Source organism: Phaenicophaeus curvirostris, chromosome 21 (genome assembly GCF_032191515.1).
Source record: "Phaenicophaeus curvirostris isolate KB17595 chromosome 21, BPBGC_Pcur_1.0, whole genome shotgun sequence".
Classification (NCBI taxonomy): domain Eukaryota; kingdom Metazoa; phylum Chordata; class Aves; order Cuculiformes; family Cuculidae; genus Phaenicophaeus; species Phaenicophaeus curvirostris.
The window spans coordinates 942,366-958,387 of record NC_091412.1 but is presented as its reverse complement, the minus strand read 5'-3'; the positions used below and the strand labels follow the sequence as shown (position 1 = coordinate 958,387).

General features: G+C 50.8%; 2 non-coding genes across 2 annotated transcripts; one reads left to right on the top strand and one right to left on the bottom strand.

The window, feature by feature from the left end:
• Nucleotides 1–4,050: 4,050 nt before the first annotated feature.
• TRNAE-CUC (transfer RNA glutamic acid (anticodon CUC)) lies at nt 4,051–4,122 on the top strand. The gene has a single exon. It is a non-coding gene; the product is annotated as a tRNA-Glu (tRNA).
• Nucleotides 4,123–5,015: 893 nt separating this feature from the next.
• TRNAS-UGA (transfer RNA serine (anticodon UGA)) lies at nt 5,016–5,097 on the bottom strand. Its single transcript has one exon. It is a non-coding gene; the product is annotated as a tRNA-Ser (tRNA).
• Between the last annotated feature and the right edge of the window lie 10,925 nt (nt 5,098–16,022).

Sequence of the window (16,022 nt, the reverse complement as noted above, 5' to 3'; positions counted from 1 at the left end):
ATGGGCAAGAGCTTCTCAAAAGCATCCTCCCTGGAGCCATCCCCACAAGACTGAGTGTGCTGGTGTCCCTGGGGACCCTGAGGACTCAGGCCTTCAAAAGCATGTGAAGATCTGGAGCTGAAGCAAGAGGCTGGCACCAGCACAGCAACATGTGAACTCAGGTTTCACGATGGACAAAATCCCCAATGGAATTTGCCCATGGACATCCTACTCTCCGAGGTGAGGATTGGGGTTACTTATTCATAGATTCATAGAATCACCAGGTTGAAAAGGACCCACAGCATCATCAGGTCCAACCATTCCCATCAATCACTAAACCATGTCCCTCAGCACCTCATCCACCCATCCCTTAAACCCCTCCAGGGAAGGTGACTCAACCCCCTCCCTGGGCAGCCTGTTCTAGTGCCCAAGGACCCTTGCCGTGAAAGCTGGAGGCCATTCCGCCTTGTCCTATCCCCTGTCACTTGGGAGAAGAGCCCAGCTCCCTCCGCTCCACAACCTCCTTTCAGGGAGTTGGAGAGAGCAATGAGGTCTCCCCTCAGCCTCTTCTTCTCCAGGCTAAACACCCCCAGCTCTCTCAGCCACTCCTCATAAGTCTTGTTCTCCAACCCCTCACCAGCCTCATTGCTCTTCTCTGGACTCGCTCCAGAGCCTCAACATCAACAAATAGCCTTATTGCTACTCTTGTACCCATTCTAATATTGTAAATAGCCCATTAATCTGGCTAGTTTGTGTGTACATTTCTCAAGAGCCACCCAAGGGTGTGCAGCAAGGCCACGTGTCTGAGCTTTGTCTGTTTGCTACAACAGCTATTACAATTTTTTTAGCTGCAACACTTGATAGAATCATGGAATGGTTTGAGTTGGAAGGGATCTCAAAGCCCATCCAGTCCCACCCCTGCCGTGGGCAGGGACACCTCCCACTGAATCAGGGGCTCCAAGCCCCATCCAACCTGGACTCCAACACCTCCAGGGATGGGGCAGCCACCACTGCTCTGGGCAACCTGGGCCAGGGCCTCCCCACCCTCACAGCAAAACATTTCTCCCTAAGATTTCATCTCAATCTCCCCTCTTGCAGCTCAGAACTGTTCCCCTAGTCCTCTCCCTGCCCTCCCTGATCCAGAGCCCCTCCCCAGCTTTCCTGGAGCCCCTTTCAGCACTGGAAGCTGCTCTAAGGTCTCCCCACAGCCTTCTCTTCTCCAGGGTGAACAACCCCAACTCTCTCAGCCTGGCCTCATACGGGAGGTGCTCCAGCCCTTGGATCATCTCCATGGCCTCCTCTAGACTCGCTCCAACAGCTCCATGTCCTCCCTGTGCTGAGGGCTCCAGAGCTGGACACAGGGCTCCAGGTGGGTCTCACCAGAGCAGAGCAGAGGGGCAGAATCCCCTCCCTCCTGATCCCTCTGCTTTGGGTGCAGCCCAGGACACAGTTGGTTTCTGGGCTGGAAGAGCACAGTATTGGCTCATGTTGAGTTTTTCATTCATCAACAAGTCCTCAGGGTTTTCTTAGGGCTGCTCCCAATCCATTCTCCAATATTGCCATTAGCCCATTGTTCAGGCTAATCTATGCATGCCTTGCTCATGTCCCAGCCTCACACAGAGATGTGCAGCAAGACCATGTGTCTCAGTATTGTCTCCTCGCTACAACAGCACTTGAATTTTTTAGCTGCATCCCTTCACATTGTTGGGGTGGCAATCGCTCATCTCCCCTTCCCCTGCCCTCACAGCCTGAGACCATGTCCTGCCGTAGGACATGCAACGAAGCCTGTTGCGATGTGCTTAGGTTTGCAGGGAGGAACTGTTACTGCATGTGACAAAATATCTGGCAGGTCCAGATAAAGATCTAAGAAACCACAGGAAATATTGATGCTGCCCCGACCGCAAGGCTGCCAGAGCTCATGCTCTGTTGGAGCTTGTAGAGGCAACCGAAACCATGACATCTGCATATCTTTCCAACAGTGCAGGCTGGTCGTGCCTCAGCCCAGCACAGCTCCCTCTTCCCCCCCTGACACGCCATGGCCAAGGAGTGGCATCATCCCTCGTGACCGTTGCACAGCTCAGCTTTGCCCCTCGCTTGGGGGTTCTGGCCCTGTGCAGGATTTTGCAGCGGAGGAGGTGGACTCTGCATCCCTGACCATTGTGGTGGAGATGCCACAGTGTGTGAAAGATGCCATACCATTCACTGTGGCTCCGATCCTGCTCCAGGTCGGTTCTTGTAGGACATTGCTGGTCCTCCTTGCTTTCATCCTACTCTGCACTCCACCACCCAGCCCCACAAAGCCACCCACTGCCTCTCTTTGCCTTCTTCTGCTCACTGAAATGCATCCCCTAAGGGAAAGGTGGTGGCAAAGGCAAGGTGCCAGTGGCTGGAATCCACCAGGCATTGCAGGGCAGTCTGGGCAGAGACCAGGGCACCACGGGACAGGGATGCTGGATGCCCCACTGCGACCCCAGACCACATCACAGAAGGGCTGCAGGGAGGACCATGCTGAGGTTTAGCCTCAGATGGAGACAGGGGTTCACTGGCCGTTTCAGGGACCTGCATGGGGCAAGGCGAGCCAGAGGGAGGTTTCCTCAGTGAGTGCTGTGTGCACAGACCCTGCAAGTGTAGCGATTTTCTTTCTTGTCAAGGAATGCATTGACTTCCCCTCTCAACCACACATGAGCATCCAAGGAGCACCGGGCCCTCTGCTGTCTTCTGTGGGAAATGTTCCTGGAGCCCTTCCAGAATCATAGAATCATTTACTTGGAAAAGACCTTTGAGGTCATCGAATCCAACCATATCTATCCACTACCAAACCACCCCTGAGCACCTCGTGCACCTGTCTTTTAAACCCCTCCAGGGATGGGGACTCCACCACTGCCCGGGGCAGCCTCTGCCAGTGCCTGAGAATCCTTCCAGTGAGGACACTGTTTCGTAATGTCTAATCTGAACCTGCCCTGGCACAACTTGGGGCCATTTCGTTCATCTGCACCTCAGTTGCCACTCACCCATCTGCTGAGAAGCCCCAGAAGTGCCTGCCCCCAAGTTCCCTGCACACAGCCCCGGGCAGGCAGGGCTCCCACAGCACCAGGCATCGCCCTGTGTGTCACCTTTTGTGCCGGCGCTTGTACCCCTTGGGTCTGAACCACACTGTGCTGGGTGCTGCAGGGGCAGGGGACACTGGTACTGTCACCTTCTGCCCTGGGCGATCCTGTGGACTCCTAGAAACATAGAATAGAACTTTGGAATGATTTGGAATGAAAAGCACCTCAAAGCCCATCCAGTCCCACCACCTGTCATGGGCAGGGACACCTCCCACTGGATCAGGGGCTCCAAGCCCCATCCAACCTGGCCGTGAACCCCTCCAGGGATGGGGCAGCCACCACTGCTCTGGGCGACCTGGGCCAGGGCCACCTCACCCTCACAGCAAAACATTTCTCCTAAGATCTCATCTCAGTCTCCCCTCTTGCAGCTCAAAATCCTTCCCCCTTGCCCCCTCCCTGCCCTCCCTGATCCAGAGCCCCTCCCCAGCGTTCCTGGAGTCCCTTTCAGCACTGGAAGCTGCTCTAAGGTCTCCCCACAGCCTTCTCTTCTCCAGGCTGAACAACCCCAGCTCTCTCAGCCTGTCTTTGTACAGGAGGTTCTCCAGCCCTTGGATCATCTCCGTGACCTCCTCTGGCCTCGCTCCAACAGCTCCATGTCCTCCCTGTGCTGAGGACTCCAGAACTGGATGCAGGGCTCCAGGTGGGTCTCACTGAGGGGAGCAGAGGGGCAGAATCCCCTCCCTCCCTGCTGGTCCCTCTGCTCTGGATGCAGCCCAGGACACGGTTGGTTTCTGGGCTGTGAGCTCACATTGCTGGCTCATGTTGAGCTTCTCATCCCCAAGAACCCCACGTCCTTCTCCTTGGGGCTGCCCCCAATCCGTTCTCCACCCAGCCTGTAGTTGTGATTGGGATCAGAAAGGCTGTATCGTCCATTCCAGCTGGTGTGGCTGTTGGGCCCCAGTGTCCCTGTTCCCATAGGTCGCGGTTGGTGCCCAGTGACGTGTCTGCCCGCATTCCCACCTCGTCCCTGGTGGTCTAGTGGTCAGGATTCGGCACTCTCACTGCCGCGGCCTGGGTTCGATTCCCAGCCAGGGAAGGGGTTCCTGGTGGCCAATGAAGGACACAACCTTTTCCTGGGTGCCAGCACCACCCTTAAGAATCTCCTGGGTTCAGCAGAGGGTTCAAGAGCACAAGGAGCTGGATGAGTTTTGGGGAATGAAGCAGCCTCCTGTCCCCCATTGCCCCATGGCTGCACCCGCCAGCGGAAAAATAGTTGGAGTGGAGCGTCAAGCTTGTGCTGCTTGGGAGGAGAAAAGTGACCTCAGTGTGGGTTTCTGGGAGCAAAGAGACCCAGGTGTGGGGCTGTAGGGAGCAGGATGACTCAAGTGTGGGGATGTAGGGACAGGGTGACCCAGATGTGGGGCTGTAGGTTGTAAAGTGACCCAGATGTGGGACTATTAGAATCATAGAATCACCAGGTTGGAAAAGACCCATTGGATCATCGAGTCCAACCATTTCCATCAATCACTAACCCATGTCCCTCAGCACCTTGTCCACCCGCCCCTTAAACCCCTCCAGGGAAGGTGACTCAACCCCCTCCCTGGGCAGCCTCTGCCAGTGCCCAATGACCCTTTCTGTGATTTTTTTTTTCCTGATGTCCAGCCTGAACCTCCCCTGGTGGAGCTTGAGGCCATTCCCTCTCATCCTGTTCCCTGTCACTTGGGAGAAGAGCCCAGCTCCCTCCTCTCCACAATCTCCTTTCAGGTAGCTGTAGAGAGCAATGAGGTCTCAGCCTCCTCTTCTCCAGGCTAAACAGGGTGATGGAGCTGTGGGGCTGTAGGGGCAGGATGACTCTGATGTGCGGTGGGACAGGATTTCTCGCTGTCACACGCAGCGCTTGTGCGGGTCCCTGGCATTTTGGGGACAGGGGACTATGCAGGGTCCCTGGTTGAGGAGGGGTGGGTCTTGGGGGCTGCAAGTAAAAGCTCCCGCTGTGAGCAGGATTTGAACCTGCGCGGGGAAACCCCATTGGATTTCAAGTCCAACGCCTTCACCGCTCGGCCATCACAGCAGTTGCCTGGAGGGGCTCTGTGGAGCTGAGGCTGTCACCCTGCCCCAGGGGACACAAAAGGACCTCATCCCTCCCTGGACATGGGTTCTGCGTTCCTGAGCCCTGCCGCACACGCAACGCGGGTCCTGCAGTCACTGCTGTCACCTGCCCGGAGCAGGACAAAGGCTGATGCAGAAACCAGCATCCCAGCAGCACTGGGAGAGGAGCCGAGCACCCGTCACATCAGTAGTGGTGACACTGCAGAGGGGCATGGTGAAAGCTCTGTGTCTCATCTTCTCTCCAAGAGAAAACCTGTCCCTCAATGACCATCGTGTAGAAGGGGAGACCTCATCACACTCTGCAGGTTCCTCACACGGGGAGGAGGAGGAGCAGGCGCTGAGCTCTTCTCTCTGGGGACCAAGGAGAGGAGCCAAGGGAATGGCAGGGAGCTGTGCCAGGGGAGGGTTAGGTTGGACATGAGGAGAAGGTTCTTTCCCCAGAGAGTGGTGGAGCCCTGGAACAGCTCCCAGGGAAGCAGTCACGGCACCAGGGCTGACAATATTCCAGAAGGGTTTGGCCAAGGCCCTCAGCCCCACGGTGTGAATGTTGGGGTGTCCTGTGCAGGGACAGGAGCTGGACTCGATGACCCTTGTGGGTCCCTTCCAACTCAGGACATTCTATCATTCTGTAAACCTCCTTTCCCAGTCTGGGAACATCCCAGCCTCCTCCATGCCCTTCTACCCCCAACACACATGTACTTGCCTCTGTGAACAGAAGTGCAGATTTCAACGAGGCAGCCTGACACACAGACCAGGCAGGTTTTTTTTCCAGTTGCTGGCAAGACAATGTTGCAGACTTGTGTGATTTTCCCTGGTTTAGAATCATAGAATCATGGAATGGTTTCAGTCAGAAGAGACCTCAAAACCCATCCAGTTCCAACACCCTATCATGGGCAGGGACACCTCCCACTGGGTCAGGGATCTTCAGAGAGGGATGAGGTCTCCCCTCAGCCTCCTCTTCTCCAGACTAAACAGCCCCAGGTCCCTCAGGCACTCCCAGAACCCCTGGGCTTCAGACTCTTACCAGCTCCATACCCTTCTCTGGACAAGTCCCAGCCACTCAATGTCCTTCTCGGAGTGAGGGGCCCAAAACTTGGTGCCTCACCAGCACCAAGTGCAGGGGGGTGATCCCTTTCCTGCTCCTGCTGGCTCCTGCTGATCCAAGCCAGGATGCTGTTGGCCTTCTTGGCCACCTGGGCCACTGCTGGCTCATGTTTGGCTGTTGTTGACCAGTACCCCCAGGTCATTTTCCATGGGGCACTTTCCATCCACTCTTCCCCAAGCCTAGAGCACTGATGGAGTTGTTGTGTCTCACGTCCAGGACCCGGCACTTGGACTTTTTGAATCCCATCCCATTTTCCAGGTCCCTCTGCAGAACCCTCCTGCCCTCCAGCAGATTGACACCCCAGCTCGATTTGGTGTCATCTGCAAACTGACTAAGGGGAACTTTGGCTACTCAGGAGAAAGGTTAAACTCCAATTCAAGCCTTTCAGTTACCCTAATTTCCTTCCCCCTCTTCCAAGTGCCATGTTCAGAGCTGGGAGATTCCCTGAATTTCCTGGAGTGCCTGTGTGGTTCAGGTTAGAGTAGGGCACAGGAGTGGAGAGCCTTCAGACCTGGAAAGCCACCAACATCCTCATGGGCACACTGAGTAAAGAGGAGGTCTGTGGTCTGGAATGATCTGTTTCTCTATAGTCCTTTTAAGCACAAAGTACTGTGCACTGTGTATCCAAACAACTCGTGTTGAGGTGAAGTTTCATTTCAGGGTAAGGATTCAAACATCCTTCAGTTGACAAATGGAAGAACCTGGAGGGACCAGACCCGAGCACAAAGAACTGCAAGTTAGTGGAACACAAAGGAGGGGTTTGGAGGGGTCCAGAGTGCATTTGGAAAGGGCGATGAGTGGGAAGGGTGGTCCAGACCCAAATGGAAAGACTAGGAGGGGACCAGAGAGGAAGCAGAGGGACCTGCAGAGCAGTGGTACCCAAATGGAGGAGTTTGAAGGGGACCAGAATGTGAAAGATAGGTCTGAAGGGGTTAAGAAGAGCAAGAGATCTTGTCTGGAGAGCTCTGAAGCCCAGGCAGAAAGGGCTGGAGGGGGCATATCCCAACTGGTTCTTGCAGCCTGGCTGAACTCAGACTCCCATTGCAGTGGTGAGAATTCCCACAACAATTCTCAGAGTTGGGGTTTTTTATTTGCTGTTGGATTTTTTTCCTTCTCTGATCTCATGTCATTGTCAGGGAACGCCTTGCAATATTTACAGACAAAACAACCTTGCCTAGCAGAAAGAACAGGATGTGTTTGTAGAGAAGCGTGGGTTCAACAGAGACCTGACAGCTCTTCTGTCATAATAAACAACACCTTTCAATATTATGCAATGCAGAAAACCGCAAGCTCTGTTACGAGGCAGATCTTTCTCTTCTTCCTAGAAATGATCAGACTGCTGCTCTCAAGGTTCCAGCATTTGGCGTTTCATGTTTCAGAAAATAACACCTGCCTTGCGTGAGTGTTGGCTTTGCCGGTCCCAGCACATGGTGGTCACTGTTCCCTGCTGGGTCTGTTACCTGGTGTAATGGTAACACCCTTGGTCCTGACCATCAGCCAGTGCTTAAGCCCAGGTTGCCCAGAGCAGTGGTGGCTGCCCCATCCCTGGAGGGGTTCAAGGCCAGGTTGGATGGGGCTTGGAGCCCCTGATCCAGTGGGAGGTGTCCAAGCCCATAGCAGGGGTGGTGGAATTGGATGGGCTTTGAGGTCCCTTCTGACCCAAATTATTCCATGACTCTATGATACTATGAAAATGATTTAATTAAGGGTCACCTCTGAATTGCTGGGAACTTTTCCTTCTGTACTTGCCCTACAATTTCTGTGCTGCTAGCCTGTCACTTCTCACTTCTTGCTGGTTTATCTTACTTGCTCCTTCCCTTTACAAGCTTCACCTGTTGGAGCAGAAGACGCATTGAGTACAGTTCTGTAAACCTGGAGTGGTTCTTCCATGCCACTGTGCCCTGGACAAGGATGACCTTGGCTTGTCCAGGCTGTTGGCTCTCAGTAGTGTGCAAATAAATCCATAGTTTGAAACAGAGGAGGAAGGTGCCATTGGCAGATGAAGAAGCAGCTTTGAAACCTTGTGGTTCACATCTGCATTTTCATAGAATCATAGAATCACCAGGTTGGAAAAGACCCTTCGGATCTTTGAGTCCAACCATTCCTATCAAACACTAAACCATGCCCCTCGGCACCTCATCCACCTGTACCTTAAACACCTCCAGGGAAGGGGACTTTACTAGCATAGATGGGTCTGTGTCACAAAATAGGCACTGAAAGAGCTTGCGGAAAAACCGGAGGAGTGTTGAGCGGGGAGGGGGATGATGTAGCTTTTTGCCCTTAGGCTGGGAAATAAGGAATGGAATAATCAGCTCTTTCTTTTTTTGTGTGTTGCTTCAGTTTAATGATCTTGTTGATACAGCTAATGCTTAATCGCATATTTAGCAAACACTGTCAGTGGTTACATAGCTACAGGTTACTAATTTACAATAGGATTTACTTATCATGATCTGCAGTCTAGACAGCAATTCCAAGAAGTAATGTCATATCAAGAACCTGAATGAGAAGAAATCTGAAAATGCTGATCAATCAGAGAGCAGATCTGATGGGGGAACTTGCTGCTGAGTAGTTTTGGTAGGTCACCCCGGATTTCATGCTGGTGAGGCCATGCCTTGAACCCTGGGTTCAGTTTTGGGACCCTCACTACAAGAAGGACACTGAGGGGCTGGAGCACATCTGGAGAAGGGAACAGAGCTGGGGAAGGGGCTGGAGCACGTCTGGAGAAGGGAACAGAGCTGGGGAAGGGGCTGGAGCCCAGGGGTTCTGTGAGCAGCTGAGGGAGTTGGGGCTGTTTAGCCTAGAGAAGAGGAAGCTGAGGGGAGACCTCATCGCTCTCTGCAGCTCCTGGAAAGGAGGTCGTGTTGACGTGCGTGTTGGGCTCATCTCCCAAGGGACAAGCTGCAGGACGAGAGGAAATGGCCTCAAGTTGTGCCGGAGGGAGGTTAGGTTGGATGTCAGGAACAATTTCGTTACCAAAAGAGTGGCGAAGCCCTGTCAGAGGCTGCCCAGGGCAGTGGTGGAGTCCGCATCCCTGGAGGGGTTCAAAAACCATGCGGCCATGGATTGATTTAGTAGGCATGGTGGGGCTGGGTTGACAAATGGACTGGATGAGCTTAGAGATCTTTTCCAACCTTATTGTCTCTATTATTCTACAACTCTAATTCATGGATAATTAATGTCCTCGCTGCTCATGTCTTGAACACTCTCCTGGTTCATCAGCAATGGTAGGCAAGATACGTTAGTTTCTTATGAACCTGAAAAGCTTGCACCAAAACACATAAACCTAAGTTGGAGGCAACATAGGACAGCTTGCCTATGGACACATGAAAGCCCTAAGGCAACTAATGCAATTGCAGTGAGACGTCTCACTCATACAAAGGAGCGAGCAAGACTACCCTTCAGGTATGTGGACTTCTGCCTATGTTCGTTTTGTAGGCAGAGAGCTGGGTGGACAAAACGGAGCACCTGCCAGGGGGACCAGAGTCCTTATGATGCAAGGGTCCAGCTTCTGCTTTTGGGTTTGGATTTCTCTTTAGGGGAGTAATACTGATATCATATTTCATAGAATCACAGAATGGTTTGGGTCAGAAGAGACTTCAAAGATCATTCAGTTCCAGCTCCTCTGTTAGGGTCAGGGACACTTTTGACTGGATCAGATTGCTCAAAGCTTCATCCAACCTGGTCTTGAACTCTAATCTGGTCTTGAACATCAACCTGACCTTCACAAACACTTTTCCCCATATTTGAAATGATATATGTTTGTTAGCAGTTTCCTTTCTCATATTTTTTTTTTATTTGTTTTGGCTTAATAAGAACTTTAACAATATTTGAACAGCAGGAAAGACTGGCTACCTACCCTGGTGGGATTAATGTGGCTGATTATCAGCAAGAATTCAGCATTGTCTTTTGAGATAAGCCTGACTGATGTCCAAAGAATTAAATTATCTCTGCTACCTTCCTGTTTGCCCGCTGAAGCACAGCCCTCTTCCCGACAGTGTAGCTGGTGTAATCCAAGATGAAGTGCTCAGCTGGCCCAATGCTTCATTCCTTTCTGCCTACTTTAGGATGGAATCTCCCATGAGCAACCTGATGGGAAGGTGTCTCTGCCCATGGCAGGGAATTGGAACTAGATGGGCTTTGAGGTCCCTTCCAAACCAAATGATTCTGTTTCCATGTGTTTCTCTGTCCTTTTCTTATTTGCATGGACATAACTTTGTGATTGTCCATATTAATATGAAATGGTTTTACTGGAGGCAGCTCAAGCTTGCTCTGTGCAGCTGCTTTGCTCTTTGTCAAGGCTTTGCCATTCACAACAATCAGCAGTTATTTAGCATGTGTTTCCAAATCAATGATCGTCTGACTGGTGTTAAATTATACAAACCATTCCATTGAGACATTCTAAATGAGAGACAACTTTGGTTTTCCAAGAAGGCAAACAGCATCCTGGCTTGGATTAGCCATAGTGTGTCCAGCAGGAGGAGGGAAGGGATCGTCCTCCTGGCCTCGGTGCTGGTGAGGCCACACCGGGGTTCAGTTTGGGGCACCTCACTCCAAGAAGGACGTCGAGGGGCTGGAGCACATCTGAAGAAGGGAACAGAGCTGGGGAAGGGTCTGGAGCCCACGGGTTCTGGGAGGGACTGAGGGACCTGGGGGTGTTTAGCCTGGAGAAAAGGAGGCTGAGGAGAGACCTCATTGCCCTCTGCAACTCCCAGAAAGGAGGTTGTGGGAAGGTGGGTGCTGGTCTCTTCTCTCAAGGGACAAGTGATAGAATGAGAGGAAATGACCTCAAGTTGCACCGGGGGAGGTTAGATTGGGTATTGGGGAAAATTTCTCTGCTGACAGAGTAGCGAAGCCCTAGCAGAGGCTGCCCAGGGCAGTGGGGGAGTCTCCATCTGCAGAGGGGTTCAAAAAGCAGGTGGCCATGGCACTTGGGGACATGGTTTAGCAGGCACAGTGAGGTTAAACTGGATTGTCTTAGAGGTCTTTTCCAACCTTAGTGATTCCATGATACCATGATTCTATGTTTCCTGGATACAAATTTTGGCAGGTCCACTATTTGGACTGTGGTGTACTCCACAAATTTATGTTTGCAAAGTCACACATTTCCAGTTTCCCAAGCCATCAGACACGTCAATCACAAAAGAAAGAAAAGCAAAATTCCACCATCTTCTCTTACCATCATATAATGAAGCCAATCCCTTTCACTTGCAGAAAAGATTTGTGTGCCTTTCTTCATCTTTGTTTTTCACAGATTTGTCAAAAAGGAAGCCACTGTTTACTGAGCAGGAATGGAGAAGTGAGCACCTTGGTGCTTAATCTAGGAAAGCAAAGCAGCAGATATTTCCTCTTGGCTCAAACTGGTCCCAATTTCTCTCTTTCTGGCCACACCCAGGTCAGACCCAGTGCTAATTTCTGCTCTGGTGCAGGTGCTATAAAGGGCTGGCTTGTTCCCGGCTCTAACAGCTCTGCAGGGATGGCAGGTAAGAGCAGTGCTTTTTTAATTTTATAACTGTATTTAACTGCTTTGATATTGCTGCTGTGGATCTTGGTGTGTTCCCTAGGTGAGCTCAAGGAGGTGAGGAGGGAGCGTAGAGTGCTGGGAGCTGGTGGGACTTCATACTTCCTTCACTCTCGTACGTGAAATACAGTTGATAAGTGAGAAAAGACAGCTTTGCCGCTTTGTGTAATTGTATAAGATTGCAAGGATGAAGCAGCCTTCAGCTCCTGTGAAGGTGCTTGAAGAATTTCAGCAGACTGTACGTGTAAGATAGCCTAAACCGCTGTGAGAAGCTCCTTAGCTTTTCCAGATTTTGTCTGTCTAAACAGGTGAAATGTTGGCTAAATGAGCTAAATATATCCAGTTGTAACCTTTTGGTTAAAGCTCTCCTTTCTGGGAAGGCAATGTGCCTTTGTGAATAACACTGATGACATCAAATGATAAACATTTCTAGCATTAATGTGAAAAAGAAATAGAGCTCTGGGCCTCTCGCTACAAGAAGGATGTTGAGGCTCTGGAGTGAGTCCAGAAGAGAGCAACAAAGCTGGTGAAGGGGCTGGAGAACAGGCCTTATGAGGAACGGCTGAGAGAGCTGGGGGTGTTTAGCCTGGAGAAGAGGAGGCTGAGGGGAGACCTCATTGCTCTCTCCAACTCCCTGAAAGGAGGTTGTGGAGAGGAGGGAGCTGGGCTCTTCTCCCAAGGGACAGGGGACAGGACGAGAGGGAATGGCCGCAAGCTCCACCAGGGGAGGGTCAGGCTGGGTATCAGAAAGAAATTTTTCACATTGGGCACTGGCAGAGGCTGCCCAGGGAGGTGGTTGAGTCACCATCGGTCGAGTTATTTAAAAGATGGGTAGACAAGGTGCTCAGGGATATGGTTTAGTTGGACTCAATGATCCAAGAGGTCTTTTCCAACCTGGTGATTCTATGACTCTGTGGAAAAGGTGGTTGGAGGCCAGAGGTCCAGTGCTAGTTATAGCAGTGTGTTTTGCTCAGTGACAAGACTGAGAAGGACGTGTGGGGTCTAACCTTTACAGTGGCCACCCAAGAAGGACACTCAAAATGTCAGGACACCAGGACACTGCCCTCTTCCAGTTCACCTTCCCAATAGAATTCATCGCAGAAGCCTGGACTGTACTTGGCTGCTTCCTCCTTGGCAGTTACTCAGCCCCATTTAGTGTCATCCCAAATCACAGGGCTGTCACTGTGTCCTGCCAATAACTGTAGCTACAGTCCTCATGAGCCAAATTCCCACCTATGGAGCTGACTGGGGAATGATGTATTTTATTCCTGGATCCTGGAAGAAATCATAGGTTGATTTGGGTGGGAAGGGAGCTTAAAGCCCATCCAGTTCCAACCCTCTGCCATGGGCAGGGTCACCTCCACCTGGATTAGGTTGCTCCAAGCCCATCCAGCCTGGCCTTGAACACCTCCAGGGGTGGAATCATAGATACATAGAATAGTTAAGGTTGAAAGGGACCTTAAAGATCATCTAGTTCCAACCCCCCTGCTATAGGCAGGGACATCCCACTAGATCAGGCTGTTCAAGGCCTCATCCAGCCTGACCATGAACACAACTTCTCTTGGCAACCTGTTCCAGTGTCTCACCACTCTCATGGTGAAGAAATTCCTCCTTACATCAAGCCTGAAGCTGCCCCTCTCCAGTTTATATCCATTTCCCCTCATCCTATCACCACAAGCCTTTTTGAATAGTCCCTAGCCAGGTGTAGGACCTTGCACCTGGCCTTGTTGAACCTCATGAGGTTCTCACAGCTCCACCTCTCCAGCCTGTCCAGGTCCCTCTGGATGACATCTCATCCTTCCAGTGTGGCAACTGCACCACTCAGCTTCGGTGTCATCTGAAAACTTGCTGGGGGTGCACTCAATATCACTGTCAATATCATTGATGAAGATATTAAACAGCACCGGTCCCACTACAGACCCCGGAGGGACACCACTCATCACAGATCTCCATCTGGACTTTGAGCCATTGACCACTACTCTTTGAATGTGACCATCTAACCAATTTCTTATCCACCATACCATCAAGCCGTCAAATCCATATCTCTCCAATTTAGAGAGGGAGATGTTGTGAGGGACTGTGTCAAAGGCTTTAAAGAAGTCTAGCTCGCATCCATTGGTTACCCATGTCCACTGCTGTGATTACCCCATCATAGAAAGCCACTAAGTTGGTCATACAGGATATGTCCCTGGTGAAGCCATCCTGGCTGCCATTAATCACCTCCATGTTCTCCATGTGCTTTAGCACTATCACCTAGACTAAGAAATTATCTTCAATGCACTCCAGGAGCCTCCTAGATTGCCTACAGCTTGCCGTGCTACTTTTCCAGCATATATCGGGGTGGTTGAAGTCCCCAGTTAGGATGAGAGCTTGCTAGTGTGGAGTCTCCTGTAATTGGAGGAAGAAGACTTCATCGGTTGGCTCTTCTTCATGGGGTGTCAGTACCTTTTAGTGTTTCAGTGAAGCCCTGCCCATTCAGAAGATTTATGTTGCATTTCTCTAGGCATCAGCCCAAGAATGGCTCTTTTGGGATCCATCATCACTCTCTGCTTAGTTGCTGCAATGGACTCCTCATTAAATGGTAAGTTTCATTTTCTACTTTGGCTGCTACTGTGCTTTAAAAAATGTGAGTCAAACACAAACGTGAGTCTTGAGTTCCTGATTATATATAGCTCCAAGATAAACGTGAAATATCCTGTATTTTATCCCCTGAGAGTGAAATCGATGCCTAAGAAACTTGTCTAAGTAAATTGTTTGTTTAGTCAACAGATCTTCCAAGCATATGATCATCACTTTATGACAGAAGGATTGGGTCAGAGATCGTATATTTGGCTTATTCTACACATTCCCCTTCTTATAGGGAAGATGAGCTTAAAAAGGGTACAAAGTAACTCCCTAAAACCCACCCAAAGCTATCAGAATCAGCTCTGTGAACTGGATAGTGAACTACCATGTCATTTCTTGTCCTGTGGCTTTCAGGACGTCAGTAATGAGGTAATGCAGATGAGCAAGAGAAGCTCAGATGAAGGTGTCCAGGTAGCTCTGAACACCCAGTGGGGACTGCACGTAAAGTGAATCAGCTCACCTCAGCACCCAGCGATGGGGTGAGATGTGTACCTCCTGGTGCACATCACAAAGTATCCTTGAGTTCTGCTTTTTCTTCTTTTTTTTTTAGCAGAGGACTCAGAGGTGCTCTCAGACTCATCTCTTCGGAACAGTGTCAGTGAAGCCAGGCAGCTGGTAGACACAGCGTATTTAGATGCTCGAAGGAGGTGAGTCCTTTTTGTATGAGGGCCACTGTGTTGTAAGGATATAAGAGAAGATACACCCACTTTTCTTCTGTTTTCCAGTGCATAGGTATTATGGAGATGTCTTTGTTTAGAGGGCTATCCTTGTCATAGTTGGAGAGATTGTTTGGCCCTGTTTGGCTGTCTTTTTGTCTTCCCACCTCGGTCCCAGGACCACCTTTCATCAGTCACACCTTTCATCACCCTACTCACCTACCCCTCTCGGCAGTCCATGCACATCAGGCACACCCCGAGTCTCCTCCTGCGTACTGAAGTTGCGACCCACAGCCTTAAGGCAGTTGTGCAGATGAGCACCCTGTCACAAATAAGTCTATGGGGAAGTCAAACCCCAGACATCCCTCCATATATTGTCCCCATAGGTTGGTTCTAGGCAACAGGATCCTCTGGGGAAGATTCTCTCTCTACCCAGCTTGTGGAAGCTTTTTTTGTCATGCAAGAAAGAGCCATGGGACCAGGAAGAGATGCAACAGGACCAAGGTTGTCTCTCTGGTCACAGAATGTCTTTTGTGACATACTAGATGTAAACATTTATCCAGTTGTTGCTGTCCTGTGCAGGGACGGGAGTTGGACTCAATGATCTTAGTGGGTCCCTTCCAACTCAGGACATGCTGTGACTCTATCTCAGTTTTCCACTGATCTAGTTTTTCACATGGTAGAACAACATTCATGGTGGCTTGAAGTAGGGAATCACAATGAAATGATTGCCAAAACCTGTCTGAGACGATGTGCAAAGCTGATGAGTGGCCAGCTCATCCTCGGTGAGCAGAGACTGCCTGGGTCCCAACTGTGCTCTCACATCTCAGTATGCTCAGCTCAGGGAGGACAGAGGAGGTCTGTTGTCAGAGAAGCTGCTTCATGGAACTCTTCTATGTTCAGCTTAAAGAGAAAACTACAGGAAAATGTTGCCAACCCAATGGATTTCCTGAAGCACTTAAAAGACCCAGTAGGAACAACCA